We start from the raw sequence: 9,618 nt of genomic DNA, 5'->3' as shown, positions 1-9,618 counted from the left end.
CAATTATTGTATGTTTGTGTAGTGAAATGTTTAATGGTGGGGTGTTTATTAATTTTTTTTCTTTTGGAGGGGGGGAGGGGGAGTTTTCATTTGATTATTGAGTTATTTCTGTTGATAGACTTGTGGTCTATAAACTGAAAAATGGACGATTTATTCTTTAGGTGTAGACTGTGTTGAAAATGGGTAGAAAAAATGTTATTCCTAAATAGAAAGACGATACCGCTAGTAGTAGTAGAAAAAAAAGAGTTTCGGCAGTTGAAAAAGTGTCAAAAAGAAAGAAAATTGAAGAGTCGATGTCCGAATCAGATTCGGAGTTAAAGGAGCTAAGCAACTATGTCGATTCTAGTAAAGATGTTGCCAAGCGGAGTGCCAGTGGTGACAGTAAAGAGTGCGAGGGAAGTGTGAGTAATAGTGATGATGGGGATAATGATTCATTGTCCGTGCCCTATCTTTCAAGGTGCATTTCCGTGGAGCAGTATGACCTTCGAACGATAATTGATGAGGTCGGATCTTTCCCGAAAAAGATATCGGTCAGATCAAGAATGGCTGCTTATCGAGAATTTAAGCAAATTCTTGTCGACCAAGAATTGAAGAAAAGATTCAAGCGGTCCTGTTTTAGATACCTAAGAAAACTGTCGGAACATCTCAAGTTTAATGGGCAGTTGGTCCATTATTTTCTGTTGCGACGCCTTAAGAATAATAAGATGCGTCATAAGATGTGGTTCTGCGTTAACAACAAGCCTGCCTATTTTGGCTTGAAAGAGTTTTGTTTGTTCATGTGGTTGAACTGCTCATCATACCCCAGTGAATCAAAAATGAAAAAGGTGTTAGCAAAGGGGGACAATTTTTGTTTTAAGGTGACAAAAAACAAAAACATCACGGCAGCCAACTTGTTACACCTGATCAGAGGGAATAAACTGAACGAGGACCAAAAGTTCAAGTGTTGTCTACTGTGGTTATTGCACACTATGTTGCTTGCGAAAGATTCGACGAAGGTTGTTGATACAAAACTGATTTGAATGGTCGACTCTTTGAGTTTCTTTGAGAAGCATTCGTACGGGAAAGAGACATTTCAACTAACCATGGACTATCTGAAGAAGAAAAGTGACCTGAAGAAGTAGAAGGAAGTATTTGATGAGAAGCAGAAGGCATCCTATGGTCTATTCGGATTTCCCTGGGCATTCATGGTATCTACCATAAACCCTTTAGTGAGTTTATCGTAGATTATCATTTTATTTAAAATATGTCATGGACTCATAGTTATTTTTTCACTGTTGTACTACTTACAGATTTGGATCTATGAGGCCTTTCCTTATCTTGGAGAATTTGCTGGAAAATCAATGGATGAGCCCTTACCCATCCCTCGCATCCTCAGATGGCATAATTCAAAAAGTGACAATATAATCGAAGGCGACCCATTCAAGTATAAAGGAAAAGTTACCGAGGTATGAACTTATTTTCTATAATGCAATAATAGTACCTTTTTATCGAATGTTATGTAATTGTTAATTGATATTTGGTAGAACGTGCACCCGTACATCATCCCTACTGTTCGTGAGATGAAGATGGATTACATGACTACATTTGAGCCATATATGGACGAGGTGAAGAATAACGTCCTCGATGGCTTAAAGAAAGAGTTAGAAGGAGTGACTGTACTTACTTCAAATGAGGATAGTGATGATGACGGGATTTAGGTGGTAACCCCGTTGGAGTACGCATTGATGATGATGATTCTCCGAGCACCTCCAAAGATGCAGTGGGAACCTCATCCCCTGGGGATCTTCATAAGCGTGTGGCTGCGCTCGAGGAAGCGGTGTTGGATATTGCTGCCTATATCAAAGAGAAAAGAATGAAGAAAAAGGAAAATGATGAGCGACAACATGAGCGTGGTAACTTCATCCATTAATTGATGTTGTTAATGAATATTCAGCTTTAAATATTAGTAACACTTTATAATATTATGAAATAGTGCATGTGCATAAATCGAAGAGGAATGAAGAAGAAGAAAAAAAGAGCAAAATGGATGAGTTGGCCGCTGTTGTGGCAGAAGAGGAAAAAGAAGAAGAAAAGAAGGATGGTGAAGAAGATAAGAGCCAAGAAGAAGGTGGAAAAGTAGCAGCAGCAACAGCAGAAGAAGAAGCGGCAGCAGATAAACAAGGAGGCGCGAAAAAAGGAAAAATTGTTGAACAAGAAGCTGACAAAGCTAACAAAGAAGAAGTTGAGCAAGAAGCAGCAGGTGAACGAAAAGAAGAAGCTGAGGAAGAAACAGCTACTGAAGCTGAGGAAGAAATAGCTGCCGCAGGTGAAGTAAGAAAAGAAGGTTTGGAAGAAAAGAAAGCTGAAGAAGCAGCAGCTGATGCACATGCTGAAAAAGAAGGAGAAGAAGGTGAGAATGAAGAAGCAGCTGCAATTGTTGAGAAAAAAGAAGTTGAAGCTGTCCAAACAGATATGGTCATGGACATTGTTGATGAAATCAACAGTAACACTTGTGTTGATGAGGAACTTAGAGAAAGAGACATTTAAATGCTAAGATGTTTAATTTGTTGTTAAATGGTGAGTTGTTAGGATATTATAATTTTTTTTTATTTCAAAAATATGAAGTTTGAAGGATCTGGTGGTAGGATATGACAATTATTCTTTTATTTTATGAAACTTGTTATGATTCTGAGCTAAATCTGTTTCTATCAAACTGATTTGTGGCATGGAATTGGAATATGCAGGGTGTGGTCATAGTTGGTACATTGTATGCTTGATATCATAGAATACATACTTAATATTCTATATACCATATGCATGGTCTATTATTACCCTGCTGGTCGAATTTAAATTGATGTGTTGTTTAATCGACTATGGTTCTATCAAAAATAGTGTTTAACATTATACAAAAGTAGAACTATTATTATTTATTCAATATTACTACATCCGTGTTACACTTTTCCAAAGAACGAATACTATCATTATAGCACATAACATCATTTTTAGGACATTCTCTCTTTCTTCGGCCAAAATCAATTTTTGTTTTAGTTGATCCCTCTCTATTTGGGTGTCATGTAGCAAAAGTTTAAAGTGATCCCTCTGTTCTTCGGCTTCTTTGAACGAAGTCATGAGAAAATCTTTATTTTCTTCGCATTGTTGGAACCTTTGTAGTTGATTAAATTTTGCCAAGCCTTGAAAATTTGATGTCTCGAGTGCCGAAATAAACGTTGATGGACTGGATGGAGGTGATAGCTCATCAAGCCATTTGAAAAATGAGCATGCACCATTATCCTAGGAAAAAAAATAATTACATAACCATTAACTTAACTTTTTAAAAAAAATACACACACCTCACCTTTGTAATTGCACAATTATAAAATTTGCAACCTAGATTTGAATTCGTGCGTGACGTCCTCAAGACAGTCGCATTCCCACAATGACAAATTAGAGTATTTTTAGAATTGGATGATTGAGATGCTTGCGACATTGAAGAATTTTTTTAAAAAAATAAAGTTGATGAAATAAAATAAGGAGGGATGTACACCTTATATATGAAGTAAAAACAAAGTGTTCACACTGATGGCTTACAAAAGTAGTCGTTTTTTACCGTTGGAAAAGTAGTTTTCTCTTTTGAACTGGTGGTGACACTAAATAGACTGTCGTAGATCATGACCTATGTCAGCCATCGATTTGTATGGTTTACCATAGACTTAAACCTTTATTAGTGCATCGACTGATATCCTGATTATGCGTAGACTACCGTGATCTATGTACACATCTATAGACCATCACGTGAAGGTAGTTAAAAAATGAATAATTAAATTAAAAAAAATTAAATAGATAATAGTAACATGTTTTGGGGCTGGTGGCAGAAAATAATTAAATATAATATGATTTAAATGGATAATCACATATTTTGGGGCCGGTGGAAGAAAACAATTACATTAAAAATGATTTAAATAGATAATCTTGGACTGGTAATGACACTTAATAGACCCTCGTAGATCATGAACTATGTCATCCATTGATCAGTGTAGTCTATCATAGACTTACACGTTTATTATCCCATCGACTGATATCATGATTAGGCGTAGACCACGATGATCTATGTACAAGGTTATAGACCATCACTTGGATGTAGTTAAAAACTGATTAATAAATTATAAATAAATGTGGTGTGGATTTCTACACATGTGAAAGAGTGTAAACAAGTCACACAATCATATTAGAGCTTAGACAAATTAGGGAGGGTGAATTAAGAAGTGTGTGGATGGGTAGTGGTTGAATGCTCAATATCGTAAGAGTAATGTTTAAACAAAGCATAAGTATGTATATAGGATATGTAATGTATTTGATGCCTACACATTCCACATATTTCTTTCATCAGCACTCCTAAATCAAAAGAGTGTGTGCAATTGATAGTGGTAAAACATTTATCATCCTCAATACATACTTGTGCTTTGAGAAACATTAATCTTACGATATTAAGCATTCAGCCACTACCCATTCACACACTTCTTAATTCACCCTCCCTAATTTGTCTAAGCTATAATATGATTATGTGACTTGTTTACACTCCTTAACATGTGTAGAAATCCATACGACATTTATTTATAATTTATTTAATCATTTTTTAACTACATCCAAGTGATGGTCTATAACTGTGTACATAGATCATCATGGTCTACGCATAATAATGATATTAGTCGATGCGATAATAAATGTGAAAGTCTACGATATACCATACTGATCGATGGAGGACATAGTGCATGATATACGACGGTCTATTAAGTGTCACCACTAGTTTATTATCTATAGACGAAGTTAGTTGGGGACATGTCCCGTCAACTCCACAGTTCAGATAGTTTAGAGGCTTTGTGGATAGATGTATGAGTATTCAGTTTTTAGTTTTGATTATTTTTAGATGTTTTGAACCTTATGTTTAGTTTTTGCATTTATTGTCTATATTATGTAGTGTTCAGGTACAGATATCAGTAGAGGTTTAGCTTGTTGTCCTTCGAGATCATGAGCATCGTGTGACGTTCTGGTTTCAGAAAAATTGAGTCATTACAAACTTGGTATCAGAGCCTAAGGTTCAATAGTGTCCTAGGGAGTCTGAAAAGCTACATCTAGTAGAGTCTTGTGCATGGGTGTGTTGCGCGCCACATTTATGTACAAGAGGCTATAAGATGTTTAGGTGCAGTTTTCTTTCTTTCAGTATTCATATCGTGTGAGTGAGCATGAGCACAATTTTATATCTGTCTAATCCACCTCTGTCTTCTATTTATAGAGTATGGCTCCTCACAGACAGAGTGCCCATAGGGTAGATGACCAGCCACCTCAGCCAGTAGATCTTGAGAATGAGAGTGTCTCATATGCTGAGTTTCGATCAACTTTTCATGCGCTAGTCTAAGCTGTGATGACTAATGTTCAGGTGAACCCTCAGGTTGTGGACCCACCTCAGTAAGATGGGGGTTTAGCCACAGCCAAAATTAGAGATTTCATGAGAATGAGCCCACCAGAATTCTTTAGGTAAGTAGCAGGTGAGGACCCATAGCTTTATCTAGAGGAGATGGGGAAGATTACCCATATTATGCATATTTTTGAGATGGAGAGTGTAGATTTAGAATCCTATAGGCTGAAGGATATTGGTCATGATTGGGTAGTGATGTGGAAAAAGGGTTGAGAAGAGGATATAGCTCCTGTGACTTGGTAGGAATCTTAGGATGCCTTTTTAGAAAAGTTTTTCCCAGAAGAGATGAGAGAGACTAAGGTAAAAGAGTTCATGAACCTAAGGCAAGACGAAAGAGTATTGTTTTAAGTTTAACCAATTAGCTAAGTATGCTCAAAACTTGATAGCTGACCTTAGAGCGAGTATGAGTAAGTTTGTGACTGGTGTATTCGGTTTAGTGTTGAAGGAGTGTAGGGCTGCCATGCTCAATAGAGATATGGACCTTGCTAGACTTATGATACATGAGCAGCAGATTGAGGCAAATAAGATGAAAAAAAATAGTGAGTAAGAAAGCCAGAACAGGTAGTCATAGTTTCTCTCAGACAGGGTCTCAGGGTGATAGCCGTTTTCAGCATAGTAAGAAGTTTTTAGTCCTAGCTCTATCCTCATATAGTGTACCCATACAAAGTTTGGGGATGTCAGTTATGATGGAGCACCAGGCTTCAAAGCCCAGAGTAGGGCTAGTGATGTTCGTACCTATTCGGTTTGTGTAGAGTGTGGCAAGACCCACCTAGGTGTGTGTAGATCTAGTTGTTATGTTTTCTTTGGGGGTGGGGAGCCAGGCTGCAGAATGAGAGAATGTAGAGCACTAGCTCATAGGGGTAGATAGTTTCTTCAGTAGAATGCCCCTTCCAGTGCTAATAGTGGCTAGCGTCAGAACAAACTCGATGCGCTTAAGACCCACCATGATCAGGAAAGGTTCCCTGATATATATTCAAGTATGTTATGATTCCTTCATATCTGCATTGTTAGATCCTTTGCTCCCATTTTGATCTTGTATATCAGCATGATAATGCATTAATTTCTAATCTCAGACGGTCAATCATGACCTAGTTCGTAGGTGCCCCATGCACCGCCCCAGTATTTTCAATGAAGTATTTTTAGAGGGACATAGAGTCCAAAGGGGGAGATACCCCATGATATTCTGATGCTTTCATGTCCTTAAACTCATTTATTTGCATGTTTAGACTTTTCTTAAGAACTTAACATCAGTTAATATTTCATAGCCATTCATGCTTTCAAGAGTCAGTACAGTCAGATATTTATGCATTATATATTCATGTTCAGTAGAAAGAGTTCATATTTTTAGTGTATTCAATCATGCATATATGAAATCAACTCATTTATGAATCCATGCATCAGATATACATGTCCATTGTGAGAATTCATCTTATGAGTAGCTTTAGTTATGTATTCCATGCATCTGATATGCATGCCCAGTATAAGAACTCAAAGTATCTGTGGTTCCAATTGCATAGTCATGTTTCAGATGCTCTCATTCCTTGAGTAAGTTCAGTTGATCAGTATTCTTGGCATATCGAGCAACATTTAAGGATAATTTTTTCCAAGGGGAGATATTGTAAACCCCCACAAAATTCTCTCGTAGTTTGAGCCTTAGAGTGTGTTCAGTGAAGTGTAAATCTAACCCTAAAAGGTTGAGAAGTGTCTTTCATAGTTCGAACTATTTTGAACCATGTAGATTTTTATAGCTATCTACTTTTTGTCGTGTAGAGAATTGAATAAGATTTCCATCGATACCAATTTTTTTCAAAATCCGGCATTGGACGAGAAAGTTATGGACATTTTATTAAAGCAGTGGGAACCGACCAGGTGCGACGGTCGGGTTGAAGGACCGTCGAGCTTGTGACGGACCATCGCAACCAAGGCAGTAACTCCCGTTTCTAACACAAGTGCGACGGCTAGGACGATGGACAATCGAGGCTGCGATAGACAATCACGCTGAGGCAGTGTGACCTCATCCTGGCCAACGTGCGATGGATGATTCAACGGCCCGTTGGGTTTGCGATGGACCATTGTTAAGACCTTCGCATCAAGGCAGTGTGTTCTTCTTCCAATCGATATGTGACGGACCATCTGATGGACCATTAGACTAAGTGACGGACTATCCCTTCAACTGTCGCAGACCCCGTACAACATTTTTAACTCGATTTTTCAAGGGTTTTTCTTTTTACACTCTTTTTAGCCCCTATTTATATTTGATCAAGGTTCACAACTTCATTTCTAATCTTTAACATCAAAAACTATGGTTCCTACAAAATCAAACCCTTCTTTCTTCTTCAATAAAAGTCAAGACAAATCAAGAAATCAAGAATCTCTCCAAGAGCCTTCAAGAAAGATTTTCCGTAAGGTATGTAGATGTTGATTCTTGGGTCCCTTTGATCCAAAAAGCTGAAGAACCTATTTCTAAATCTCAAAGATCTTATTTTTATGGGTTTTCATGATTCATGTGTGTTGAAATTGATGTTCATGCTATTATTGAGTTTTGATTCATGTGTGTTTACAAGGTTATCAAGCTTTGACCTTAGCATGTGATATTCACATGATGTTAATGATAAAACCTCTTCAAGTTGCTTGTTAAGTGATGTGTTTATGTCAATTGACTGTAGAAATTGTTGAATAAGCAAAGCATGCTCCCCATATGTTTGATAAAATGCTTATGTGAAGGAATTAGAGCTATTATAGCATGTTGACTAGAAATCACCAATTCTGTGCAAGCCTATGCATGCCAATGTTTGTTTAAAAGCCTTAGTGAATGAATTGTGACATGATAGTGTGAAATTCCCCAATAATGTGCTCTTCGATACATGCTAAGACTTTAATACATGCTAATTGTTTGATGCAAGACCTTGTTGAATGGAGTATGAGCCAATAGCATATGTCCTTATACTAGCACATGTTTATGCTTTCTAAATGCTTGAAGAGATGCCTTAGTGATTGTGATGGTGAATTAATGTCCATGGTCTTGATTATTCAAGAATGGTTGTGTTTTACTTTTACGTTATTGAGTCTTGGCGGTATTTATACTTGGCAATTTAGCTACAGTCTAAAGCCAGTGTCATTTTCCACGATAATCTCAGTCAAGCCATGATTCTCAGAACTCAATGAGTTATAGAATTGTGTACTCTTAGACAGATACAGAACTTACAAAATCTCAGTAATCTCAATATCACTTTTATTCTAGCCTCAGTTAAGTATGCAACTTAGATCTAGTAGTATTCAAGTGTTCAGTCCAGAACTCATTATTATTCAGTCAGATAACGAGATTCTATAGTATTCCATCAGATAACGGAACCAAGCGAAGTCATCTTAACTCAGTCAGATCATTCAAGAAACATGATCAGTATCAAATTCATCTCAGTTTATGTTCAATTAAGAATCAGTTGAAAGTATTTTAGTTGGGAGTAGGAGATAGCACCAAGCGAGTGTAGGGATGGCTGCTCCCTTTTAGGGAGGCAGAGACGCTAAGAGCAATCCCTAAATTCTAAAACTGTGTAGCCAGTGTAGGATGCAGGAGTCACCCGTTATAAAAGGCTTGTCACCCTCTAGATAGGCTTGACTATTATACTGCCTTAGGCTTGACTTTCTGCGAGGTTCACCTGTCAGAGAGGCTTGACCAGACACGTCTTTACTAGTGGTATGGTATTGACACCCTTCTTGCTGGGGTAATAGGTTGGAACCTACTAGTTCAGATTTGGGGCATATCGGTTAAGTGACCACTCTCACAGTAGCAGTTTTAGTATCAAACTTCACAATAGAACTAAAAAATCAGGACTGACAGATATAGTCATCTCTCTTAGTAAGGAACTCAGATAGGTCTATTGCCTCATGAAGCTCCCACTAGATAGGCATTTTCCCACATAAAGTTATTGAGTAATCTCATTATTAGATCCAGAGATCACCAACAAGAGAGGCTTGATCTTAGTATCAGATTCAGTTAAGTGATCTCATTATCAAATCCAGAGATCACCGACTAGATAGGCTTGATCTCAGTCTCAAATTTAGTTCAATAATCTCAATATCAGATCCAGAGATCACTCGCTAGATAGGTTTGATCTCAGTCTCAGATTTAATTGAGTAATCTCATTATCAGATCTCGAGATCACCCA

This window comes from Capsicum annuum, chromosome 2 (genome assembly GCF_002878395.1).
Source record: "Capsicum annuum cultivar UCD-10X-F1 chromosome 2, UCD10Xv1.1, whole genome shotgun sequence".
In the NCBI taxonomy this organism is placed as follows: Eukaryota; Viridiplantae; Streptophyta; class Magnoliopsida; order Solanales; family Solanaceae; genus Capsicum; species Capsicum annuum.
This window is presented reverse-complemented; position numbering follows the sequence as displayed.